Raw genomic sequence first — 27,753 nt, 5'->3', positions numbered from 1 at the left:
TATAAATTGAGAACAATGGAAAATACAAGAGACATTAATTTCAAAGAGGCTGTGCAACATAGATTCACAGGAATGAAAACATACACTGCCCTATTTGGTAATCATGTACTTATGAATAGACATTATTTCATCTCCTACTTTCAGCATAAGGTCCTTTGAGAAAAAGCTCTTTGTAGATGACCATTAGTAAGAGCCTCAAGGAAACAGAAATTCTGTAGAAGTAGCTTTGGAAGAAAAATGGATTTCTTCTTTTGCCAAAGAATGGAGAAAATGTAAAGCGGGGTATCTAGTATTAATAAAACACTTTTCTACCTGTTGCACTTAGAAGTTCTCCAAGAAAACATAACACATTTGCTTGCAACTTAATAACATTTTTTTGAATATATAGTCAAAAGACTATAAAAATTAATATTACCAGCAACTTACAATTGTTCAGCATTTATATATGACATATTGTAGTATTTTTATATACATCATCTTCTTTCATCCACATAGTAGTCCTTTTAAGTTAGATTTTTATTATCCCCATTTTACAGATGATTAAATAAGTTGCCCAAATCACCAAGCCAGGAAGCATTAGAACTAGGAGGCTCGTCACTTCTATCTGATCTAAACCCAGTGGTTTTTAACCATTGTGTAATATGGTCTTGAAATTTTATTAGAAATTTGTGATATCACATTAACCCATGAGCTACAAAGGAGTTTCACAAAGTTTTTAAGAACAAGATTCACAGAATGAGTTCAAGTTATTTTCTAAGCAATTTCTATGCTACCTTAACAGGTAGTCTCCAATTTTTTTTAACACCTAAAATTTCCTCCCTTGGCCTGAAAGTGATAAAAGTTGTCCATTAATCTTCCCTTAAGCCAATACCAGAATGGTCTCACACGACAAAACAGGAGCCAGAAATAAGGACCGAAGCAGAAAGGGAAAAACAGTTAATAACTGTGCTGTATGTATATGTTAAAAACGGAATATCCCATCATCCTATCTCATATATAGTTGAGTTATCAGATTTGTAAGTTTTTATACATACTTTCATTGAATAAACATTTGATTAAATGGGAAAAAAGCAGGTAGGTAGATTTCACCTGAGAAACGGCATGAAAAGAATTATTCTAGACAATATTTTTGATATATTTAAGTTTTGGGCTTTACTGATTCTATGAAAAGCTAAAATGGCCTACATTCTTATATAATGATTTTTGCTGTTGTTGTTACTATTACTGTGTCCTAAGGGAGTTATAACAGAAAAGTATGACAGATATATTTATAAAATAAAATTTATAGTGACCTTTGATATGAGCCATTTTATTAACTGACTGATAATACAATGATTGTGACCTAAATTATCCTTTTGAAAATTATGTTAATCTCAATTCCAGAAATAAAAGCACACATACTATATGCTAAATACTGTGCAACACATTAACATAAGCAATTTAATGTCATGTTCGTAACAACTTGTCTTACTCTGTTTGGACGGCTGTAACAGAATACTATAGACTGGGTAGTTTATAGACAACAGAAATTTATTTCTTACAGTTCTGGTGGCTGGGAAGTTCCAGATCAAGGGACTGGCAGATTCACTGTCTAGTGAGAGCCCACTTTATGGTTCATAGATGACTGTCTTCTTGCTGTGTCCCCACTTGGTAGAAAGGGTGAGAGAGAAAGCTCTCTGGGGTCTCTTAAGGGGGACTAATGCCATTTATGAGGGCTCTACCCTCATGACCTAATTACCTCCCAAAGTTTCTACCTCTTTATGTCATCACATTGAGGGTTAGGATTTCAACATGTGAATTTGAGGGGGATACAAACATTCCGTCCATAACACAGCTCTAAGAGGAAAGTGTTATTTTAAAAAATCATGAATAAGCAGAAACTCCAATTCAGAAAACTTCGGTAACTTTCCCCATTATACAGCTATGAATGTAGGAAGCTGTACTTGAATTGAGGACTGTGGATACCAATACCCAAGCTTGTCACCACTTTGTTGACTAGGAAGTTGGCATCTCTCTCCTTCAGAGGATATACTTACCTAAAAAATATTATTTTTATCTCCATTTTCCCTAAAGCATAGATTTTATATAAACTTCAGATTGAATTTTTCCAATAAATTTACTTACTTAATATTTGGAGCAAGCAAAGAGAATGTGGTAGAATTGCATCATTTCTACCAAATGCATATACATTTTCCCCAATACTCTCTAGATTTTGAGTTTCCTCAAATATATAATCCATAAGCATTTACTACAGAGGCCAAGGTAACAGAAATAGGTGATTGTCAGTCTGTCTTGTACCACAGTTCCTTTTTGTACACTGACATTCAACAACTTAATGGGAGGCAACAAGAAAAGCATTAAAATTTAAAATTGTGTAGCTCTAGAAGTTTCAGGAAATTTTGTTTTCTTTTTCTGGCTGATAACTTGAAACTGAGTTCACCAAATTCCCTGATCAAGACTCATTTCTTAAAGCAATCCTTTTGTTTGTTTAATTGTAAATAATCTCCTTGCTTGGTCGTTTCCCTCTCTTCATTTTTCATAGTAATGCTCAGTTTACCTACTACAGGATATAAATCTTCAGTTTCATTTTCTGTGACCAAAAAGACCGGAATGATTTTTTTCTAGTAATTTTCATATAAAGTTGAATTAGCAAGTCAGAGAAGAATATCTTAGATTTCCTTGGTTTTGAAATTTTCCTTGCTGAGGATGACTAACCAGAGTCACCATAACCCTCAGCATCAGTAGTTGTGATATGCGCAAAGCTGAGGAGAAAAATAAACAGGTACTGATTCTCCTCTCTCAGTTATTTTAATTTTCAGTGTAATAGGGGAAGGGAGTTCCTTTCTAAAGTGTGAGTTTTTCCTTTTCTTTCTTTCTCTTGCTTCTCAGTTAATAAAGTAGGCTGGTGGACTTTTGTTGGTTCCAAACAAAAACAGAATGATAAGAAAAAACCCTGATAATTTCTGAGTTTGGGCCTCTTTTGTTTATCTGAAATTCTTTGCTTCAAGAACAATAAATTCTTCAGTAACCTGGCTGCAGAAATACTTAATGGAAAATTTGATTTTCATTTTCTGATCTAATTCATTTCACAGTAAGGTGTGTGGGCTTAATATAGGAACTTTTTCTTTTGTTTATGACATTTTCACACCTACAGATATTTGTAGACATATGGAGGGGCTGCAAGCAGCTGATTGTTTCTGAAATTAGCTCAGTACAGACACAGAGCAGTGCCTGAGAATAGCTCATGTTTAAAAAGTGAAAATTCCAAAGGGTAAGGCTGCTTTATAAACAAAACCTGTATAATCTGTTTTAATGCACTTTAACTTTTGTATTTATTAATTTATTTGTGAAATCCAGCTGATAGTCCAATTAGGGTGACATTTTAAAATCTTTAATTTTAAGGAAGTCATATTCATCTTGCTTGGATATAGGCCATAAAATTAATAGGTTTGGGAAAGGTAGAAGGCTTCTTTTTTGAATTGTTCAGATACCACACAAGGCAGAGGCAGGGCTGGAGGAGGCAATCTCTCAGGTCATTCACTAGCCAAGGAAACGAGGAATAAAGCCAAGTTTTAAAGAAATCTCATTACCATTGTTCTTGTTTCCCTGGAATTAATGTTAAAAAAGTTAAAACTGGATATATGTGGTATCTTATCAATATGGAGATCTGATCATTTCTCCAGGGAGCAAGTAGCATTTCACTGAGTTTCTGGGGCAACAGGGCAGTGAATACACATAAAAGCAATTACCAGATTAAAAAGCTATTCCCCTAACCTCTTGTAAATCCTAAGTACTACTTATAATGAGAATGTCTTTAGAATTCTCTAAAATGATGTGTTACTTAACCTACTGGGGGAAAAAATAACTGGAATGAAAATAGACTCCCAATTAAATAACTCCAACTTAAAAAATTGGTTTTGGAAAGAGTTTCTAATTTTGAACTATATGTACATATACACTTGATAAAAAGGAAATATTTTCCTTCAAGACAAATAGAATCATGTCAACACATATTTGTTTTGCATTTAATCAGTGTGAAATTTGATGCTGGATTTTGGGTTCTCAGCAAGAGCAGGGCACAATTCAGCACATGAATAGCCTTAGAGTTGTGTGAGCTGTTTCTAATTTAGTTTGTAAAAATAATGTCTAGAAGTCTAGAGTGGCTTGCACGACTAGACATATTGAAGAAGAAGCATATTTCTCTTCCTTAAAAATTATTCCGCTTGTATTTCACATTTCTATGCTATTTTTAAATATTACCATTTAATTTGAAATTTATAATTTTTTAACACAGTGATTTGTATTGCCTTAGGGAGAAAGATATGGAATAGTAAAGTACCTCTCTAGTGAAAATTACTTGCTGCTCACATAAAATAAGCCTCTATTCTTTTCCATCACATTCTAGTTACAGAATAAAAAGCTGATTGAATATTGCAGATAATCGTGTGCTTTAAATATGAATGTCCTTGTAAGGTATATATTAGTGCAGTATTTTTTACATAAATCATTTGATTAAAATCGCAAGAATTTAACATGTAGAAGACACATCAACTCCACTTAAGATTCAACTGATCAATTTTTACTTCTACCACCAGCTGACATTTGTCAAAATACTTCTTTAGAATGTATTGCTGAATCTTCCAAATAGGTTACCTCATGCTCCTTTCAAACTCAGAGGATCTCTTTTCTTATATCAGACCAACTGTTTAAAGCTGGCACTATATTTAGCAACTATTTACCCTCTGGAAAGAGAGACCTTAGAAAGTTGATCTATTTGAGTTCCGACAGTTTTCATTGCGAATGGCTAATTTTATGCAAAATGCTTTTTTTTTTTTTTTTTTTTTTTTGCGGTACGCAGGCCTCTCACTGTTGTGGCCTCTCCCGTTGCGAAGCACAGGTTCCGGACGCACAGGCTCAGCGGCCATGGCTCACGGGCCCAGCCGCTCCGCGGCATGCGGGATCCTCCCGGACGGGGGCACGAACCCGCGTCCCCTGCACCGGCAGGCGGACCCTCAACCACTGCGCCACCAGGGAAGCCCCTAAAATGCTTTTAACATGGTTTTAATCTGAAGCAATTAAGAGTAACATTTAGAAAGGAATCTGGAGATAGTACCTTGTCTTCCTGCCCTATCCTTTTTTTGATTGAAATTTGAATTTGTGCCTTCAACAACTTCTTTTGTCTCACCTTTATTTTGTTAGTTCCTAAAAGTATGGAATTAAATCTGCAAGTGGTCATTGTGACAGTGTTTTCTTGAAAAACTCAAGAACCCCTGTAGTAATGCAAGAAACGTTGGTAGTCTGCTTTTATTTTATCATGTATTACGATCTCAGATAACTTGAGGTGCACTCTGATGCGCAGTCTCAATGTGGATGCTTTGTTTTCTACATCTGATGTGATCTTGCAGTGCAGCAAGGGGAAAAAAGAAAAAAGCAAACTCATGAAACTAAATTTGATCCGTCTGATAAATTCAGTCTCATAAATTCAGTCTCTTCATGTATTTGTCTTTTTTGAATAATGCAGTCTTGTAGATTTCCTCCTCTTCCCAGCTTCTTTCCAGGGTGACGTGTGTGTCACGGGTGCTATGTAATCTGGCAGCAAGGAAGGCAGTACACATCTCAATATTTCCATCTACAAGCCTTTGCTTGATTTTTCTGGCTTCTCTGACCTTTGCAATGATGGTCTTACCTGGTGGCTGAGTGTCCTGCTAGCATCCTCTGACTATAGCAGGGACCTCCTGCCTGTGTAGTTATTTCTCACGTTGGTTAGGAGTCTTTCCTGCTGTCTTGGCTTCACATCAGTCCCCTCTGAGGTCCTGTTGTAACTTATCTTTGCTCCCTAACCTTAGGTATACCCTGTGGATTTCAGATAAATAACAAATATCACTCATTGCAATGATCTCCCCCCACAGAAGCCTGCCAATACTTCTTGCACCAAATGGGATTCTAGGAAGACCAAGTGAGGGGAGGTCAGGACTTCATCTCGCTAACCCTGGGGCTATCCTGGGTTGTTTTGGTAATACTCTGTGAAACTGACTTCTGCTATAATTCCAAGTGGAAAAACAGCACAAACCCCCTCTATTCAATGACTTTCATCTTAACCCATCTAACACTCCAACACAGTCCCTCTCCATGAGTTCACTGCAAAGAAGGGTGATTGGGAATGATATGCCTTCTTATCTATTTCTCCTCTACTTTCTTGTCTTCATTCTGCAATCACTAAGGAAAGAAGATTGGGCTTTCCCCTCCCTCTTTCTGTCTGTTCAGAAAAATCACTTATGTCATACTTGCTAGGGTGGCATCTTCCTTTTCCTGGATTTAGTAATGGCAGATGGGGCATAGGTATTTCAAAAAGATTTTACCTGTTACACTGGAGTAACTCTGGATACAAAATGTGGTACATCTGCTCTGCTATGTATATTTGAGAGATCACTTTCCTTTTCTGGTTCTTACTAAACAAAATGAAAATGATGTTTTAGCTTTTCTCTCCCTAGAAAATCTGGAAGCTACAAGAATATTTGAATTTGTTATATCTGAGTGACCCATACCATGTGACTGTTAGAATCTTAATTTAGTTTTTCCTTGAGGCTGTTCCATGATTTTCTGCATGGGACTGACATTTAGCATAGGCCCAAGTGTGACTAATTCACCTTAGTTTCAGAGTCTGCATCTTTACTTCCTTTCCCTGCTGTTGTCCGTCATGAGCTAAAGCCTAACTATATCCACAGCCAGGCGTGGAGAACACTTGGACACTAGGATACAACTCTTAGCCTTTGGCAGTTCGTTTGGCCTCAGATGAAGAAGATTTGAGTCCCCAGTAGTGAAATTCCATCAGTAAATTAGGGTCTTGAGCTATTGGAATCCCTTGTCCCAATCCATTCATCTTTCTCTCCCCTCAGAGCCTGCTCATCCTAGCTGTGCTTAGTCCTGACTTCCTATGGGACTCTGGGAAGCAGCGATTGGGGTACTTTCCTCACATTTTGTAGGATAATATTTTGGGGATTAGTCTCCATAGAGAGGTTAACTGACCAATGTTTCCCAAGTTCTTCACATAGGCAGCAAAGTTGGGATTGCTACCTCTGTCTCCCGTTAAAATACGACTAGGTGAAAACAAACTTTGGGTTTTCCTCCCATAAAAAAAAAAATCTCTCCATAGATGACCTGATGGAGCAGCAGTCTGAGCTGAGAGGAGACAGGAGACTGGCTCACTGAGGGCAGCAGCCCCTCATTATCAGAGGAAGGGGTAGTAGCTCACTGAAACTAAAGGGTTCTCACTACCTCTCCCCGTAGAAACTGATGAATTGGATAACACAGCTGAATTGCTGGAGTGGAGGAAGAGTTAGTATGAAGATTGTGCAAACAGAGTACACCTGAGAGCAAGACTGTCCCAACACACAGAGTGGAGCGTGAAGGCTTCCCTACGGACGCATCAGGGCTGAGAAACATTGAACACCTGGGTGCCTCTTGAGAACAGTGAAAACATCTAATCTCTGATCAGCCACCTACTGGAGGATCCGGGCAACTTTCCTGGTGACTAGGTAGCTGAGACCGGCTGCTTTAAGGAAAAGAGCCAGGAGTTCGGCATGTCCAGCCAGCACTGCAGTGATTACTTGAACTCGGTGACAGCACTGGGTGAATCTATAGATGGAAGACCCCAGACTGAGTTGAGCAGTACAGCCCTGCACTCCCTTGAACTGAGGCCCGTGCTGTCTTGTCAGGATTCTCTGCTCAATGAAGTGATAGGACATTTGGGGAGATGACTCTCTGGTGGTAGTCTGGCATTATCTACTAAATGGCATGAAGAGGAAACCTGGAATGTGCATATCTTAGTATCTTCTGTAAAATAAGAGGACCTCTCTATTAGTTTCCTAGGGCTGCTGTAATAAGGTATAACAAACTGGATGATTTAAACAACAGAAGTGTATTCTGTCAGATTCCTTGGGGCTGGAAGTCTGAACTTAAGATGTCAACAGGCCCATGCTTCCTTTGAAGATGCTGTGGAAGAATCCTTCACGTTCTCTTCTTAGTTTCTGGTGGTTGCCAACAAGACTTGGCATTCCTTTGCTTGTAGATGCATCACTCCAATCTTTCCTTCTCTTGCCACATAGGGTTCTCCCCTGTGTGTCTCTGTGTCTTCACATAGGTTTTTTATAAGGACACCAGTCATTGGATTTAAGGTCCATCCTAACCAGTATGACCTCATGTTAACGAATTACATCTACAAAGACCTTATTTCAAAATAAGATCACATTCTTAGGTTCCTTTTTTTCTCCATAGTTCTCATCACCATCTGACATATTGTATTTTTATTTTTTTAATAATTTTCTTCTTCCTTCCACTAGATGGAAGCTTCATGAACACAGAAAGATTATTTTTTAAATTTGACTCTGTATCACTAACATCTAAAGAAGTGATTTGCCCATAGTAGGAACTCAGTAAATCTCTTTTGAATGTACTTGTATGTCGGGAAAAAGATACATGACCTGCTGTAGTGGCCACACATGGACTCCTGGGAGGCATGCTTACCACTACCTGAATAAGAGAGGATGCAAATACCACGTAAAGGGAAACAGGCAAGGTGAGATGGGCTACGAGGGTAGATAGAGAGGGAGGGTCTTATTGACAATGAATCCATTATTCTTGTCTTTAAAGCCTGCTTCCAGCATCTCCGTTCCGCCTTGGTATTCTAGCCAATAAGTTGCTGATTTGATTTTATTTTTTCAATTTATAGGAATATTACTTATTATTTCCTTTTTTTATAAGGAAAATTTCATGTCAGACTCTGGCATGTGATGTGTTTTCCCTACTTGACTCTGTATCTACATTTACAGTGTCTATCTCTTCTCTTTCCTGCCTTCGCTCAGTCCTTCATCATATATCTCTTTTCTTTTTATTTGAATTTTATTTCTTTATTTATTTATCTTTTATACAACAGGTACTTTTAGTTATCAATTTTATACATATTAGTGTATACATGTCAATCCCAATCTCCCAATTCATCATACCACCACCACCACCTGCACCCCTGCTTTCCCCCCTCAGTGTCCATATGTTTGTTCTCTACATCTGCGTCTCTATTTCTGCCTTGCAAACCGGTTCTTCTTTACCATTTTTCTAGATTCCACATATATGCATTAATATACGATATATATATATATTTTTCTGACTTACTTCACTCTGTCTGACAGTCTCTAGGTCCATCCACGTCTCTACAAATGACCCAATTTCATTCCTTTTTATGGCTGAGTAATATTCCATTATACCACATCTTCTTTATCCATTCATCTGTCAATGGGCATTTAGGTTGATTCCATGACCTGGCTGTTGTAAATAGTGCTGCAGTGAATATTGGGGTGCATGTGTCTTTCTCAATTATGGTTTTCTCTGGGTATATGCCCAATAGTGGGGTTGCTGGGTCAGATGGTAATTCCATTTTGAGTTTTTTAAGGAACTTCCATACTGTTCTCCATAGTGACTGTATCAGTTTACATTCCTACCAACAGTGCAAGAGGGTTTCTTTTTCTCCACACCCTCTCCAGTATTTGTTGTTTGTAGATTTCCTGATGATGGACATTCTGACAGGTGTGAGGTGATACCTCATTGTAGATTTGATTTGCATTTCTCTAATGATTAGTGATCTTGAGCATCCTTTCATGTGTTTGTTGGCAATCTGTATATCTTCTATGGAGAAATGTCTATGTAGTTCTTCCACCATTTTTGGATTGGGTTGTTTGTTTTTTTGTTATTGAGCTGCATGAGCTGCTTGTATATTTTGGAGATAAATCCTTTGTCAGCTGCTTCCTTTGCAAGTATTCTCTCCCATTGTGATGGTTGCCTTTTCATCTTGTTTATGGTTTCCTTTGCTGTGCAAAAGCTTTTAAGTTTAATTAAGTCCCATTTGTTTATTTTTGTTTTTATTTCCGTTTCTCTGGGAGGTGGGTCAAAAAGGATCTTGCCGTGATTTATGTCATAGAGTGTTTTGCCTATGTTTTCCTCTAAGAGTTTTATTGTGTCTGGCCTCACATTTAGATCTTTAATCCATTTTGAGTTTATTGTTGTATACATTGCTAGGGAGTGTTCTAATTTCATTCTCTTACATGGAGCTGTCTAGTTTTCTCAGCACCACTTATTGAAGAGACTGTCTTTTCTCCATTGTATATCCTTGACTCCTTTGTCATAGATTAGTTGACCATAGGTGCATGGGTTTATCTCTGGGCTTTCTATCCTGTTCCACTGATTGACATTTCTGTTTTGGTGCCAGTACTGTATTGTCTTGATGACTAAAGCTTTGTAGTATAGTCTTTGTAGTATAGTCTTTGTAGTATAGTTTTTTTCCCTCTAGATTGCTTTGCCTATTTGGGGTCTTTTGTGTCTCCATAGAAATTTTAGGATATTTTGTTCTAGTTCTATAAAAAATGCCGTTGATAATTTTGATAAGGAGTGCATTGAATTTGTAGATTGCTTTGGGTAGTATAGTCATTTTCGCAATATTGATTCTTCCAATCCAAGAACATTGTATATCTTTCCATCTGTTTGTGTAATCTTTGATTTCTTTCATCAGTGTCTTACAGTTTTCTGAGTACAGGTCTTTTACCTCCTTCAGTAGGTTTATTCCTAGGTATTTTATTCTTTTTGTTGCATTGGTGAATGGGATTATTCCATTAATTTCTCTTTCTGATCTTTCGTTGCTAGTGTATAGGAATGCAAGAGATTTCTGTGCGTTAATTTTGTATCCTGCAACTTTACCAAATTCATTGATTAGCTCTAGTAGTTTTCTGGTGGCATCTTTAGGATTATCTGTATATAGTATCATGTCATCTGCATACAGAGACAGTTTTACTTCTTCTTTTCCAATTTGTATTCCTTTTATTTCTTTTTCTTCTCTGATTGCCGTGGCTAAGACTTCCAAAGCTGTGTTGAATAATAGTGGTGAGAGTGGACCTCCTTGTCTTGTTCCTGATCTTAGAGGAAGTGCTTTCAGTTTTTTTCACCATTGAGAATGATGTTTGCTGTGGGTTTGTCATATATGGCCTTTATTATGTTGAGGTAGGTTCTCTCTATGCCCACTTTCTGGAGAGTTTTTATCATAAATGTGTGATGAATTTTGTCAAAAGGTTTTTCTGCATCTATTGAGAGGATCATATGGTTTTTATTCTTCAATTTGTTAATATGGTGCATCCCATTGATTTGCATATATTGAAGAATCCTTGCATCCCTGGAATAAATCCCACTTGATCATGGTGTATGATCCTTTTAACGTGTTGTCGGATTCTGTTTGCTAGTATTTTGCTGAGGATTTTTGCATCTATATTCATCAGTGATATTGGCCTGTAATTTTCTTTTTTTGTAGTATCTTTGTCTGGTTTTGGTATCAGGGTGATGGTAGCCTCATAGAATGAATTTGGGAGTGTTCCTTCCTCTGCAGTTTTTGGGAAGAATTTGAGAAGGATGGTGTTAGCTCTTCTCTAAATGTTTCATAGAATTCACCTGTGAAACCATCTGGTCCTGGACATTTGTTTGTTGGAATATTTTTAATCACAGTTTCAATTTCATTACTTGTGATTGGTATGTTCATATTTTCTATTTCTTCCTGGTTCAATCTTAGAAGGTTATATCTTTCTAAGAATTTGTCCATTTCTTCCAGGTTGTTCATTTTATTGGCATAGAGTTGCTTGTAGAAGTCTCTTATGATGCTTTGTATTTCTGCAGTGTCTGTTGTAATGTCTCCTTTTTCATTTCTAATTTTATTGATTTGAGTCCTCTCCCTCTTTTTCTTGATGAGTCTGGATAAAGGTTTATCAATTTTGTTTATCTTCTCAAAGAACCAGCTTTTAGTTTTATTGATCTTTGCAATTGTTTTCTTTGTTTCTATTTCACTTATTTCTGCTGTGATCTTTATGATTTCTTTCTTCTAACAACTTTGGGTGTTATTTGTTCTCCTTCCTCTAGTTCCTTTGGGTGTAGATTTAGATTGTTTATTTGAGCTTTTCTTGTTTCTTGAGGTAGGATTGTATTGCCATAAACTTCCCTCTTAGATCTGCTTTTGCTGCATCCCATAGGTTTTGGATCATTGTGTTTTCATTGTCATTTGTCTCTAGGCATTTTTTAATTTCCTCTTTGATTTCTTCAGTGATCTCTTGGTTATTTAGTAACATATTGTTTAGCCTCCATGTGTTTGTGTCTTTTAAGTTTTTTTCCAGTAACTGATTTCTAATCTCATAGCGTTGTTGTCGGAAAAGATGCTTGATATGATTTCAGTTTTCTTAAATTTACTGAGGCTTGATTTGTGACCCAAGATGTGATCTATCCTGGAGAATGTTCCGTGTACGCTTGAGAAGAAAGTGTAATCTGCTGTTTTTGGATGGAATGTCCTATAAATATCAATTAAGTCTATCTGGCCTGTTGTGTCATTTAAAGCTTGTGTTTCCTTATTAATTTTCTGTCTGGATGATATGTCCATTGGTGTAAGTGAGGTGTTAAAGTCCCCCATTATCATTGTGTTACTGTCGATTTCCTCTTTTATAGCTGTTAGCATTTGCGTTATGTATTGAGGTGCTCCTATGTTGGGTGCATATATATTTATAATTGTTATAACTTCTTCTTGGATTGATCTCTTGATCATTATGTAGTGTCCTTGTCTCTTGTAACATTCTTCATTTTAAAGTCTATTTTATCTGATATGAGTACTGCTACTCCAGCTTTCTTTTGATTTCCATTTGCATGGAATATCTTCTTCCATCCCCTCACTTTCAGTCTGTATGTGTCCCTAGGTCTGAAGTTGGTCTCGTGTAGACAGCATATATATGAGTCTTGTTTTTGTATCCATTCAGCAAGGCTTTGTCTTTTGGTTGGAGCATTTAATCCATTCACGTTTAAGGTAATTATCGATATGTATGTTCCTGTTACCATTTTCTTAATTTTGGGGGGTTTGTTTTTGTAGGTGCTTTTCTTGTCTTGTGTTTTCCACTTAGAGAATTTCCTTTAGCATTTGTTGTAGAGCTGGTTTGGTGGTGGTAAATCCTCTTAGCTTTTGCTTGTCTGTAAAGCTTTTGATTTCTCCATCGAATCTGAATGAGATCCTTGCTGGGTAGAGTAATCTTGGTGTAGGTTCTTCCCTTTCATCACTTTAAGTATGTGATGCCACTCCCTTCTGGCTTGTAGAGTTTCTGCTGAGAAATCACCTGTTAACCTTATGCGAGTTCCTTGTATGTTATTTGTCATTTTTCCCTTGCTGCTTTCAGTAATTTTTTGTCTTTAATTTTTGCCAATTTGATTACTATGTGTCTCGGCATATTTCTCCTTGGGTTTTTCCTGTATGGGACTTGCTGCGCTTCCTGGATTTGGGTGGCTATTTCCTTTCCCATGTTAGGGACGTTTTCGACTATAATCTCTTCAAATATTTTCTCTGGTCCTTTCTCTCTCTCTTCTCCTTCTGGGACCCCTGTAATGCGAATATTATTGCGCTTAATGTCGTCCCAGAGGTCTTTTAGGCTGTCTTTATTTCTTTTCATTCTTTTTTATTTATTCTGTTCCACAGCAGTGAATTCCACCATTCTGTCTTCCACGTCACTTATCCGTTCTTCTGCCTCAGTTATTCTGCTATTGATTCCTTCTAGTTTAGTTTTCATTTCAGTTCTTGTATTGTTCATCTCTGTTTGTTTGTTCTTAATTCTTCTAGGTCTTTGTTAAACATTTCTTGCATCTTCTCAATCTTTGCCTCCATTCTTTTTCCGAGGTCCTGGATTATCTTCACTATCATTATTCTGAATTCTTTTTCTGGAAGGTTGCCTATCTTCACTTCATTTAGTTGTTTTTCTGGGGTTCTATCTTGTTCCTTCACCTGGTACATAGCCCTCTGCCTTTTCATCTTGTCTTTCTGTGAATGTGGTTTTTGTTCCACATGGTGCAGGATTGTAGTTCTTCTTGCTTCTCCTGTCTTCCCTCTGGTGGATGAGGCTACCTAAGAGGCTTGTTTAAGTTTCCTGATGGGAGGGCCTGGTGGTAGGTAGAGCTCACTGTTGCTCTGCTGGGCAGAGCTCAATAAAACTTTAATCCCCTTGACTCTTGATGGGTGGTGGGACTGGGTTCCCTCCCAGTTGGTTGTTTGGCCTGAGGCAACCCAACACTGGAGCCTACCTGGGCTCTTTTGTGGGGTAATGACAGACTCTGGGAGGGCTCATGTCAAGGAGTACTTCCCAGAACTTCTGCTGCCAGTTTCTTTGTCCCCACGGTGAGCCATAGCCACCCCCCGCCTCTGCAGGAGACCCTCCACACCTAGCAGTTAGGTCTGGTTCAGTCTCCTCTGGGGTCACTTCTCCTTCCCCTGGACCCGGATGTGCACACTACTTTGTGTGTGCCCTCCAAGAGTGGAGTGTTTGTTTTCCCCAGTCCTGTCAAAGTCCTGCAATCAAATGCCACTAGGCTTCAGAGTCTGATTCTCTAGGAATTCCTCCTCCCGTTGCCGGACCCCCAGGTTGGAAAGCCTGACGTGGGCCTCAGAACCTTCACTCCAGTGGGTGGACTTCTGTGGTATAAGTGTTCTCCAGTCTGTGAGTCACCCACCCAGCAGTTATGGGATTTGATTTTACTGTGATTGCACCCCTCCTACCATCTCATTTTGGCTTCTCCTTTGTCTTTGGATGTGGGGTATCTTTTTTGGTGAGTTCCAGTGTCTTCCTGTTGATGATTGTCCAACAGCTAGTTGTGATTCTTGGATTCTCCATTCTTAACAGTTATCATTAGCATAATTCAATATTTCATGAAGTAATTAATTAAATGATTGACTCCTCCCATAGACCGTAAGCTCAACAAGAGCAAGGCTAGTACAGAGAAGACACTAGTAAGTATTGATGATACATATATATATATATTTATATATATATTAATATATATTTATATATACACACAGATACATACACACACACTCATATCTTGGTCTACTTAACCTTTTTGAACTTCATCTTTTTAGATTTTTAAATGAGAATTCCTGTTCTGAGTACCTCACAAGATTGCTATAAAGATTATAAATGATTTTATATATACAATATATATAATATAATCCCTTGTGAACCTGACAGTAAAATATAAATATTTCTCCAACTTTATTCAAATAGAATACTTCCATTTGAGATCTGTGGGATTTGAAACATGTAGTTGAATATGTTTGGGTGCTTAAGTGGACTTGAAGTAAGCTCTCTGGGTACCCAACTTGTAGACTGCTTGTTAAATTTGCCCTCTCTCCCATTTTGTGGCAGGCATCTGTCAGTGTGTCATTATTAAAGATCAACTAATCTTGAATGATTCTGGATTGTACCTTAACCTTTTTCTGCACTCAATGAAAAACAATATGTGACAACCAAAGAGAGGTCTAGGTGACTGCTGTATTGATACTGGTTATAACCACCATGATATAGGGAATTTCTATGATAAAGATAAAGAATGTGCATTTTCCTGTGTGATACATATCATATATTTTATAACTCTCCATATATGACAATCTAAGGGGCACATGGTCTCATCATAGAATGTCAAAGAAGCTTCTCAGAGGCAAATAGCAGAGTCTTTTCCCTACCTTTTTTGTTCTGCTCCATATGTGGAATACAAGCATGGTATTCTGAAAGAGGAGGATGTGGGAGACAACTGTAAGGTTTGCTTTGTTGGGTCAGCAGGATCTCACACACTAAGTGAAGTTGTTATGAATTAGTGAGGCCATTGATTTATGCTTCCACCAGAAAATGCTGGGACTATATCATTCCCAATGGGGGGCGGGATGGTGTTATATATAAGCAACAGTAATGTATGGAGGGGATAGAGCATAAATCAAAGTGAAAGGACACTCCTATATTAAATATTAATCCAAAGGTAAGAACTATGCTAAAGAGATGAATAACAAATGAATATAAAAGTGTCCAAAGGAAAAGACTTAATGCACAGTTTATAAATTAATCCAGTTATTTTAATTTTAGTTAGTGTATATTGAGTGCCCAACACTTCCTAACTGGGCCTGATTATAATTATATAAGAACAAAATCCAAAATTTGGGGAAAATATTCTTTTATACTACATGTTTTAATTGTATATATACTACGATGAAAATATTATTTATTAAAATAATGATTATTTTCATATATAATGAGTATAGACCTACCTTTAAATATATTGGGAGCTCTCTTTTTATATGTGCATGATCTGTGTGTGTGTGTGTGTGTGTGTGTGTGTGTGTGTGTGTGTGTGTGTATGTGTGTGTGTCCTTTCTATCATCAATCTATTGATCTGTCTAATTTTTTATCTATCTGTATATCTATCTAATCTATCATCTATCTATCTCTGCAGGAATATAGAAAATTTTTTAGGTAATAATTTGAGTTATAATTTTGAAGAAATTTCAACTTTAGGATCTTTCCCTTTTATTAGCTCATTAATGCCTGATAGACCAAACTCACTATAAAGACCTAAAATTAGTTATATGCTTGAGAAAATGTTAACAGCAACAACAAAAAATACCTTGGGAGGGAGGTAGTCTAAATTGATTTTGACTTTTTTTTTTTGGCTCCTGATAATTTTGAACTAATTTTAAAGATTCAAACAAACAATTCTGAAAAAGTGAACTAAAATTTAATTAATTTATTTAATGATTGCATTTTCTAGACTGATCTTTTAATATTTTTGTGTAATTTTATTTAGAAAGACATTAATACATTGTTATATATTTTACTGTAATGAAAATATTAAAATTATATGATAAAATATGATGCTTAATTTTAAATTTGTAATATAATTTAGTATTAGAGAAAAGATAGCTAAAATGAAAGCCCCAACGATCTTGAACTGGGTTCTTTATACATGACATTGGCTTGTTTGTACACAATGAAGAGAAGATAAATGTGGCAAACATGATATTGACATTTGTTAATCCACATATAAAGACAATCCAGATAACTCAGAATTTTCGTTGGGTATATATTTTAAAACCCTTACTTCTTGTCAGCCAAAATTTATGGCCCAATTTAATTAGATAATTGAAAATTCTCAAGTTTCTGTTGAGTAGAATCAATATATATATATATCCTAAAGCATTTTGCAAAGTGATATTGCTTTACTAATATATCCATATTGGGTTTTAACTTTTTGTGTTCAATATTTGTGATCCTGTAATTCTCCTTCCTTTATCACTATGAGTGATGCTGAATAGCTGGTTTTACTTTTGTAGTCACATAACATCTTAGAGGCATTGCTAACCTATGCAAGCAAATTTTGCTTTTTCTTAATCACTTGGATACTCTAGAGTATTCGTTAGATAGTATAACTCAAAATAGTTGACATATATATCTCCATTTATTACATTCATATACATCATACTGGATATTTAATACCTATTATTTACTTATTTTTACATTAGAATTGGGCATTAACAAAAGGCATAGGACTACACAGCTAGAATTATGTAATATGTCCAATCTAATTATAAAGCTCACATATAATTATTCATTTTTAACTTCAAATTAGTTACCATGAAATGTGCTTTGTCCTACTAATATTTTTAATTATTCACCTTCAGCTTAATATATTAAGAGCCTTTATTTTTTCGATTTTCTCGTTTCTTATTTCATCTTCTGCCTTTACTCATTCTTTAGAGGTGCAATTTTACTTTTTAAAAATGTCTTTTTCCTTTTTTTTTAAATTTATCTTGCAGCATAGTATTGAATATGTTTGATCTTTTCTTTGCTTAAGTCTCCTAACTTTTTGCTGGGTGTTGGTGATGTTTTTTCTTTTCCCCTTTCCTGCAGCAGTGGATACATTGTCCCCAGACACATAGTAATTGCATATAAAAAGCAGGACAATGCTAAGAGTCAGAATACAGATCTGAAAAAAATAAAATGACAAGAGTTAAAACTACCTATGTACCATGAGGAGCAGAGTTTGTGATAGTTTCCATGTTTCTGATGAAAGTGAAGCCACAATTAGCAACAGGTAAACGTGAATGGATTATTTAACACATCTTAAAGTATTCACATCCTGTTGCCAAGATTGTTCTAAACGTTTTAAAGAATTGCCAGATTTCTCATGTTGCAGTATTTTTGGAGAAGTGTGTCAAACATATCTGAAAGTACTGTTAATTACTACATCAGAGTACCTATCCTTCTGATGCAGTGTCCTAAAATTTTTGTTGCAAGTTTGAAAGTGATAAATCTCAAGGAGCTAGTTTATGTGTTATAAAAATCTAAGGAACCTTGAAGAGAAGTATGGCAATTGCCATCTGAGCTCATATAAAAACCAACTTCAGGTTATAGAAGGGACAGTATTTTTATTTTAACTGTTTTATTTAATCACATTCAAATAGAAATATGTCTTTAGCATATTGCTGATTCAGTGAACTGTGTAACCTTTTTTGAAGACCTGCTTCTAAATTTAGAAAATTTCAATTTGACCTTAACAGCCTCTCTATATGTTCATTTATCCATTTACTTTTTTGTTAAGTGTAAAAAAAAAAAGCCTTAGCTTTAAAAATTTTGATTTTCAGAATATGTTGTTGTGGCTTAGAATTATACAAAGAACCCAGAAGCTATTCCTTAGCATTTCCATGTCTTTTAAAAAAAAAATTCTAGGACACATTGTTTTCAATTTCAATATTTTAGAAATAAAAATCAGAATAGATCACATTTTATAATCCTCATTAAAAACAACTGACCACATCACTAATAAAAACATTCAAGTATAAAAAATAGAGTATATATATATATATATATATATATATATACATATATATATATGATGTTTTGTTATTGTCCCTCATGTAAGAATTATCATTAGATTATCACCTTAGTTGAGTTATTAACTTTTATAATCCTATATATCTATTTATTTTAACATAATTGTGCGGTTCTAATTTTTACTATTTTAATAGATAACAGTGTTAGAAAATGAAAACAAAAAAATTACTATGTCCTCAGAATATTGTCTGTCACATGCCAATCAATGTAATTAAAGACAGTAGAAATAGCCACATTTCTTATATGTGTGTATACGTAATAGAAATTGTATTGCCGGCACAACAGAGGGAGGAGTGACAGATATGTGTCATGAAGGGCTATCATTCAGGCAAAAAGCATCTTCAAACCTCTAACTGACTTTCAAGGTAAGTAGTCTAACTCTTTCAGTACATAATACTCTAACTGGTGGGGTGTGTGGAACTAGACAAATCAGGTTTTCAAAGAAATTGAAGATCACCTACCTCAATTTTCCAAATTGTAGAGACAGGAAAAGGAATTTTCCCCTGATCTCCCAAGAGGAGGTTGTCTTTTGTATGCACTCCCATTATTGCACTCTGTAGCATTTGTCGCAAGATGATCATTATTGCCTATTTACTTGTTTGTATCTCCATTAAATTGTACGTTTCCTGAGCGTAGAACCACGGGCTCTATGTCCTTAGAGCACAGCACTCTACCCAGAACACAGAGAACATTATTGACTAAATGAATGATATCCAATTTTCTTCTACCAGAAGTGGCCACCAATATGTATTATAAAACATCATGGCTGGAAACTGAAAACAATACATGGCCATAACTTCCACTTTAAGGGTTTATTTTTTATTTCTCTTGATGTAAGATTCTTATCTATGTCCTTGTAAATACTACACATTAACTAATTCTACTACCTTGTAATTATGAAGAATGATTCTATGGCTGCTTCTCTATGACAATATCTCAAATATTTGAAGGCAGCTCATATCCCTTCCACATGTCCATTTTACACTTTTTCTGTTTTACTAATGCCATCTATTTACTCTATTTTGTTGTTCATTTTTTTTTTTTTTTTTTTTTTTTTTGCGGTACGCGGGCCTCTCACTGTTGTGGCCTCTCCCGTTGAGGAGCACAGGCTCCGGACGCGCAGGCTCGGCGACCATGGCTCACGGGCCCAGCCGCTCCGCAGCATGTGGGATCTTCCCGGACCGGGGCACGAACCCGTGTCCCCTGCATCGGCAGGCGGACTCCCAGCCACTGCGCCACCAGGGAAGCCCCTGTTGTTCATTTTTGTAGTAGTATATTAAATTATATTTCTGTTCAGCTCTGCAAAAATTATCAATGTGTTAGGTACTCTGCTAGATAATTTAAAGTGTAAGAATGAATAGGCATATATTGTGCTGGGGCAGTAGCAGATAAACTTATAATTGAAAAATGCTGTGGGATTTTATGACATAATGTATTATTTTAACATGGTGTCTGGGATTCAGATATGCACAAGGTGCTATATGAGCATAGAGACTGGGCTGTTAGCCCAACCAAAGAGATGAGATGAGCAATTATTTTATTATTTCATTTCATGCTCTTAGATGTGGCCTGTTATTCATATCTGTCAAGATCTATTTGGATGTTTATCCTATCATACAAATTATGTTCTTTCCAAAATTTCCTTATCATTCACAGATTTTATAAACTTACTTTAAGAAAATTGTATCTTCATGTTAAAAGTGTTGAAGAGTACAAGACTAAGGACTGAGGTTTTTGAGATCCCTTTTCCCTGGTTGAGTCAACCATTACATAGTTCAGATAAGGATTTCATATTGTTGATGATGAACTGTTTACATTATAAAGATTTTCTTAAAATAACCCGTTATACTTTAAGAACAATATTTCCATATTCCAGTTTGAGAGAGCCAGCTTCAAACTGTTTCTCATGGATTGGTAGATGTTGATCTTCTTGTCCTATGATAAATTTTGGATTACAGCACAATTATTTTGTTTCTCAAGAGTAGATGTTTGAAAATATGCTGTCTTTCTATTTTATACTTTCAGATTTGTACACAGAAAAATCTTAGTAAAAATTTAAATATATTTTATTTCCTGTTAATAACTTTTTCTTTGTCTATTTACTTATGAATCTGTTTACTCATGCTCTGCTACAGTGACAGGAGAATGTGGATCAAAAATGTTTTCTTGGGCTTCCCTGGTGGCGCAGTGGTTGAGAGTCCGCCTGCCAATGCAGGGGATGCGGGTTTGTGCCCCTGTCCGGGAGGATCCCACATGCTGTGGAGCGGCTGGGCCCGTGAGCCATGGCCACTGAGCCTGTGCGTCCAGAGCCTGTGCTCCGCAACAGGAGAGGCCACAACAGTGAGAGGCCCGCGTACAGCCAAAAAAAAAAAAAAAAAAAAAGTTTTCTTTAAAAATTTTTTCCCTTATGTATATTTCTCACAACTGACTACCTAAATCCTATACTCTGGATGACTTCTGAGTATCAGAAATGGGACAGGAGCAGTACTCAAGTAGCTGTGTTTTCCAGTGGAGGCAGTCATTAACTCAAGGCACACCTAAGTGAATATGCCTCCCTAAATATGATTAGGCAATTTCACTTTTATATGACTTCTCTGGAGCATTTAGCATCATTGACCATTCCTTCCTCTTTCCCTCTGCTTTCTTTGACATCACATTGTTGTGATTTTCTCAGTATGTCCTATGAAAAAAGTGTGTAAAGAAACAGCTGTAATTCTCATCTCTGGCTGTTCTTTGGAATCACCTGGTAATTTTGAAAAAAAAAATGACACTCAGCATCTCAACCACAAAACTGTAACTTAATACATCTGAGGTGGGGGAGAGGGCAGGCCCTGGAACTGGTAGTTTTAAAGTTCCCTCAGCTAATTCTAATGTGTAGCCAGAGGTAAGAATTATTGTCTTAAATTATAAGTTGAACTATATGCCGTTGCTTTAAAAAAAGTCAGTTTCAAATGGTTCAACTTAATATTTTTATTTTTCTATACTTTTAGATAAATTAGAAAAAAATAGTAATGGTAAGCAAAACTAACATTTATATAGGATTTACTCTGTGCAAGATACTTTGTATGTATAACTAGTTTAATACTTACCAAAACCCTATGGTATAGACACTGTTAATATCCCCATAGATGAAAAAACTGAAGCACAGAGATTTTAAGTGCCTTGCACAAGGTCACACAGCAGTTATTCATGTTGTGTCTTTTAAAAAATTTTATTTTAAATTTTTAATTTAAAACAATTTAAATACAATTTTAACAGGTTACTTTCCATTTACAGTTATTACAAAATATTGGCTATATTCCTCATGTTGTACAATACATCCTTGAGCCTATATTACACCCAGTAGTTTGTATTTCCCACTCCCTTACCTCTTTATTGCCCACACCCACCACTGGTAACCACTAGTTTGTTCTCTGTATCTGTGAGTCTGCTTCTTTTTTGTTACAGTCATTAGTTTGTTGTATTTTTTTAGATTCCACATACATGATATACAGTGTTTGTCTTCTTTTGTCTGACTTATTTCACTTAGCATAATGCCCTCCAAGTCCATCCATGTCTCTGCAAATGGCAAAATTTTATTCTTTCTTAAGGCTGAGTAGTGTTCCATTGTGTGTATGTGTGTGTGTGTGTGTGTGTGTGTGTGTGTGTGTGTGTCTCATCTTCATCTATTCATCTGTTGATGGACACTTAGCTTGCTTCCATATCTTGGCGATTGTAAATAATGCTGCTATGAACATTGGAGTGCATGTATCTTTTCAAACTAGTGTTTTTGATTTTTTCAGATATATACCCAGGAGTGGAATTCCTGGGTCATATGATAGTTTTATTTTTAGTTTTTTGAGAAACTTCCATACTGTTTTCCACAGTGGTTGCCCCAATTTACATTCTCACCAACAGTCTATGAGGATCCCCTTTTCTCCACATCCTTACCAACATTTGTTGCTTGTATTCTTTTTGATGATAGCCCTGCGGACAAGTGTGAGGTGATATCTCATTGTGGTTTTGATTTGCATTTCTCTGATGATTAGCAATGTTGAGCATCTTTTCATATGCCTGTTGGCCACCTGCATTTCCTCTTTGGAAAAATATCTATTCAGCTCTTCTGCCCATTTTTTTTAATATTTATTTTATTTATTTATTTTTGGCTGCATTGGATCTTCATTGCTGCATGTGGGCTTTCTCTAGTTGGCGATGAGCGGGGGCTACTCTTCGTTGCAGTGTGTGGGCTTCTCATTGCGGTGGCTTCTCTTGTTGCGGAGCAGGGGCTCTAGGCATACGGGCTTCAGTAGTTATAGCACGCGGGCTCAGTAGCTGTAGCTTGCGGGCTCCAGAGCACAGGCTCGGTAGTTGTGGCACATGGGCTTAGTTGCTCCACGGCATGTGGGATCTTCCCGGACCAGGGATTGAACCCGTGTTCCCTGCACTGACAGGCAGATTCTTAACCACTGCGCCACAAGGGAATCCCTTTAACTTTTTTTTTTTTTAACATTTATTTATTTGGCTGTACGAGGTCTTAGTTGCAGCATGCAGGATCTTTAGTTGCAGCTTGCGAACTCTTAGTTGCAGCATGTGGGATCTAGTTCCCTGACCAGGGATTGAACCTGGGTCCCCTGCATTGGGAGTGTGGAGTCTTAGCCACTGGACCACCAGGGAAGTCCCCTTCTGCCCATTTTTTAATCAGGTTGTTTTTGTTTTTGTTGTTGTTGAGTTGTATGAGCTGTTTATATTTGTTGGATATTAATCCCTAATCAGTTATATCACTTGCAAATATTTTCTCCCATTCAGTAGGTTGTGTTTTTGTTTTGTCCGTGGTTTCCTTTGCCTTGCAAAAGCTTTTAAGTTTAATTAGGTCCAGTTTGTTTAATTTTGCTTTTATTTCCTTTACTTTAGGAGACAGATTTAAAAAAAATATTGCTGTGATTTGTGTGAGTGTTCTACCTATGTTTTCCTCAAGGAGTTTTGTAACATCTGGTCTTATATTTAGATCTTTAATCCATTTCGAATTCATTTTTTAATATGGTGTTAGAGAATGTTGTAATTTCATTCTTTTACATGTAGCTGTCTAGTTTTCTCAACACCACTTATTGAAGAGACAGTCTTTTATCCACTGTATATTCTTGCTACCTTTGCTGTATATTAATTGATCATAAGGGTATGGGTTTATTTCTGGGCTCTCATTTATGTGTCTGTTTTTGTGTCGGTACCATACTGTTTTGATTACTGTAGCTTTGTAGTATAATCTAAAGTCAAGGAGTGTGATTCTTCCAGGTCTGTTCTTCTTTATCAAGATTGCTTTGACTATTCAGGGTCTTTTGTGTTTCCATATAAAGTTTTAAATTATGTGTTCTAGTTCTGTGAAAAATGCCATTGGTAATTTGATAGGGATTGCATTGAAGCTGTAGATTGCCTTGGGAAGTATCTTAACAAATTGATTCTTCCAATCCAAGAACATGGTGTATCTTTCCATCTCAGCTGCAAACAGTGGCAGTTTTACTTCTTCCTTCATGAGGTGTCTTTTTACTGTCTAGATTGTGAGCTCCACAAGGGCAGGAATTATTGTTCTGTTCACGGATGTCTTTCAAGTGCCTGGAACAGTTTCTGGCACATATAGGAGCTTAGTTAATATTTTTGAAAGAAAAAAGAGAAGGAAGGGAATATTTTGTCTTTTAATAAAGTATATAGGTGAGGTTCAAATTTATAGGAATGGTTATGGTTTAAGGTTTTCCTCTAATGTCTTTATTACATCTATCAAAAATTAGAAAACACTTTTGATGGGTAGTAAATATTTTTAAAATATAACTGAGAAGTGGAAAGTATTTTGATTTATCTCAGAAAAGTCTATAACTTGGGTGATAAAACATTTAAATCCACATTTTATTTTTCAATCTCTATTTGTAATTATATGACATGTAGTTCTATATATCTTTACTCAATAGTTGTTGGATTTTGCATTGTATTTTTATGTTTATATAGGGGACTCTTAAAGATCAGGGAACTTCAAAAATGTATCCAACCTTTTACTGAAGAATTTCAAGGAAAGGGGCCTTTTTGTTCATTCTTCCCACCCTGGCAACAACCCACACTGCTTACACTTAAAGTAAATGCTAAAGAGTTGCTACCAAATGTCATATCCACAAACAGTAAGAAAATGAAAGCAGTATCTTTTTTATTTTTCTTAAGCATGTGTTACCATAAAATGCAAAAGATAAACGTTTCATATTTTAAATTGTGGATTAAAATCATAACCCTATTGGAAAATAAAATTTTATACATGGGACCATTAGCATAATAAACTAATTGTCTAAAAGAAAAGAAATACATATTTTTTAAAACATATATTAGAATACAGAACATTTGTAAGAATAAAGTCTGTTGAAATCATACCAGAAGACACTAACTTCCTCCCGTTACACTCTTAAGGACAGGTGAGGGGCATTTTGTGGTAACATCTGCAAGCTTTCAGGAGGAGAAACCCAATTGGAGCATTTTCTGTTTAGGGAAAGATAAAGGCCGTTTTGCCTCCAGAATAGTGACTGGAGGCACAATAGGCCTGATCACTGCTTGCCAGATTGGTTGTGAGTCATTTGGTTCTTTTATTAGCTCTTTCTTGCATTACCATCTTGTCTCCTTCTTCCTTGCCTCTCTTCCTGCGGTTTGGACAGCAAAATCGGGAAATATGTTGCACTTGGTGAGTGGTGAAAATCAGGAGTGAGTGACTGCCTGGTTCCTGTGTGGTAATATTAGCTCTGCTGCACATCAGATATTTAAGTGCATGCCTCTCAGCACTGCCAGATGGGCATGAATCTGGGCTCCTAGAACCTGAAGTCCTAAATTGATCAAGACACATTGTGAAAATAGTAGCTGCTTTTCATTGAGCTGTCTATTCACTGGGAACACGGCTGCTGTTCCCTGATATATACTACCCAGAGACTTTTAGATTTTTAATTTAATTCTTGTTTAGGAGGGCTTTGGGGGAGGATCTGACATAACTGCTTTAGGAGATAGAGGTTGGCATGTGCCAAAATATATCAAATGTTATCTAGTAGAAGAAAATCTAGTTTTAGTGAGAACAAAATCTGTTCTATAATTAGATTTAAGTAGTAACTAAATCAGTCTTTATTTTCAGAAGCACTGAGAGATATTTATTTTATATCAATTCAATTTACATATACTTGTTGCTATTTATTAATTACTATTCCTAGACTGCTTACTATTGTACATGGCATATAACTTACATAGTCATTGAAAGCCTTCTACGGATTTGAAAGAATGCACACTTGTGAGCTCCTCATGGGTTTGTTGTATGTTGCATTATGCAGGGATCATCAGTCAGTTTACTGCCTCTTCTTCCTTCCAAGTTTTTGATTTCTTCTATAAACGCTAAAAGAACTTATTAGGCTTGCTTCCTTTCCATTTCGAAGCCCCAGTGCTTAGAGCACTTTTGCAAATAATGATTTGAACTTGGGTGAAAGTTTCTGAAATATAATGAAGGTCAAACTAATCATCTAATATAAAACATTTCAAATGACAGGACCTGGAAGTAAAGTCTATTTCTAAAATATCCGTCATGAATTCATTAAGAGCTTATGTGGTAAATACACCCCAGAAAATACATCCAAATGAAAAAATGCAGAAGTAATAGGGGAAGATTACATTGGCATTAATATTTATTTACAGGTATGTGCATCAAGAATGGGAGAAAGTGAGGAAAGGGGCAAAGAGAGAACTGTCAACATAGTTTATGTTATATCTGTTTATACTTCTGTTTGCAAACCAAGTACCACTTCAAATACAACTCATTGACCTGACTTATGATTATTACAACTAGAATGGACTTTTATATCCAAAATATGCTTAAATTATGCAAATGTACATTTCATACCCCCAAAACAGGGTCAATCAATACTTCAAGGATTTCATACATGGACATTGGGGAACATATATAGGCAGCAGACTTGTGAAGGCCAGGAGATGACTTTTTTTTTTTTTTGAATATTTATTTATTTATTTTTTAGCATCTTTATTGGAGTATAATTGCTTTACAATGGTGTTAGTTTCGGCTGTATAACAAAGTGAATCAAGTATACGTATATACATATCCCATGTCTCCTCCCTCTTGTGTCTCCCTCCCACCCTCCCTATCCCACCCCTGGGTGGTCACAAAGCACCGAGCTGATCTCCCTGTGCTATGCAGCTGCTTCCCATTAGCTATCTATTTTACATTTAGTAGTGTATACATGTCCACACCACTCTCTTACTTCATCGTAGCTTACCCTTCCCCCTCCCCATGTCCCCAAGTCCATTCTCTACTTCTTCATCTTTATTACTGTCCTGTCCCTCGGTTCTTCGAACCATTTTTCTTTTTTTAGATTCAGTATATATGTATTAGCATACGGTATTTGTTTTTCTCTTTCTGACTTACTTCACTCTGTATAACAGACTCTAGGTCCATCCACCTCACTACAAATAATTTCAGTCCTTTTTATGGCTGAGTAATATTGCATTGTCTACATGTGCCACATCTTCTTTATCCATTCATCTGTTGATGGACACTTAGGTTGCTTCCATGTCCTGGCTATTGTAAAATAAGCTGCAGTGAACATTGTGATACATGCCTATTTTTGTAGTGGGATTGCTGGGTCGTATGATAGTTCTATTTTTAGTTTTTTAAGGACCCTCCATAGTGGCTGTATCAATTAACATTCCCACCAACAGTGCAGGAGGGTTCCCTTTTCTTCACACCCTCTCCAGCATTTATTGTTTATAGATTTTTGATGATGGCCATTCTGAACAGTGTGAGGTGACACCTCATTGTAGTTTTGATTTGCATTGCTCTAACGATTAGTGATGTTGAGCATCCTTTCATGTGTTTGTGGGCAATCTGTATATCTTCTTGGGAGAAATGTATTTAGGTCTTGTGCCCATTTTTGGATTGGGTTGTTTGTTTTTCTGATATTGAGCTGCATGAGCTGCTTGTATATTTTGG

The 27,753-nt window shown here is 36.4% G+C and overlaps 1 protein-coding gene across 11 annotated transcripts in view; it reads left to right on the top strand.

Annotated features, from left to right (window-relative positions):
- LOC307187471 (uncharacterized protein) overlaps positions 1-27,753 on the top strand; it is a 1,029,543-nt gene that overhangs the window by 245,850 nt on the left and 755,940 nt on the right. The window contains exons 6-7 of one of the 11 annotated variants that reach the window (XM_079923569.1): positions 17,784-17,967; positions 19,030-19,083. The exons of the other annotated variants lie outside the window; for them this stretch is intronic. The gene's annotated coding sequence lies outside the window, so the exon portion shown is untranslated. Of the gene's footprint in view, positions 1-17,783; positions 17,968-19,029; positions 19,084-27,753 lie in introns of those variants that run through there. 11 annotated transcript variants of the gene reach the window in all.

The sequence above is a fragment of the Stenella coeruleoalba genome (genome assembly GCF_951394435.1).
Source record: "Stenella coeruleoalba genome assembly, chromosome: 6".
In the NCBI taxonomy this organism is placed as follows: Eukaryota; Metazoa; Chordata; class Mammalia; order Artiodactyla; family Delphinidae; genus Stenella; species Stenella coeruleoalba.
The sequence above is the reverse complement of the archived record's forward strand: the minus strand, read 5'-3'. Positions and strand labels throughout refer to the sequence as shown.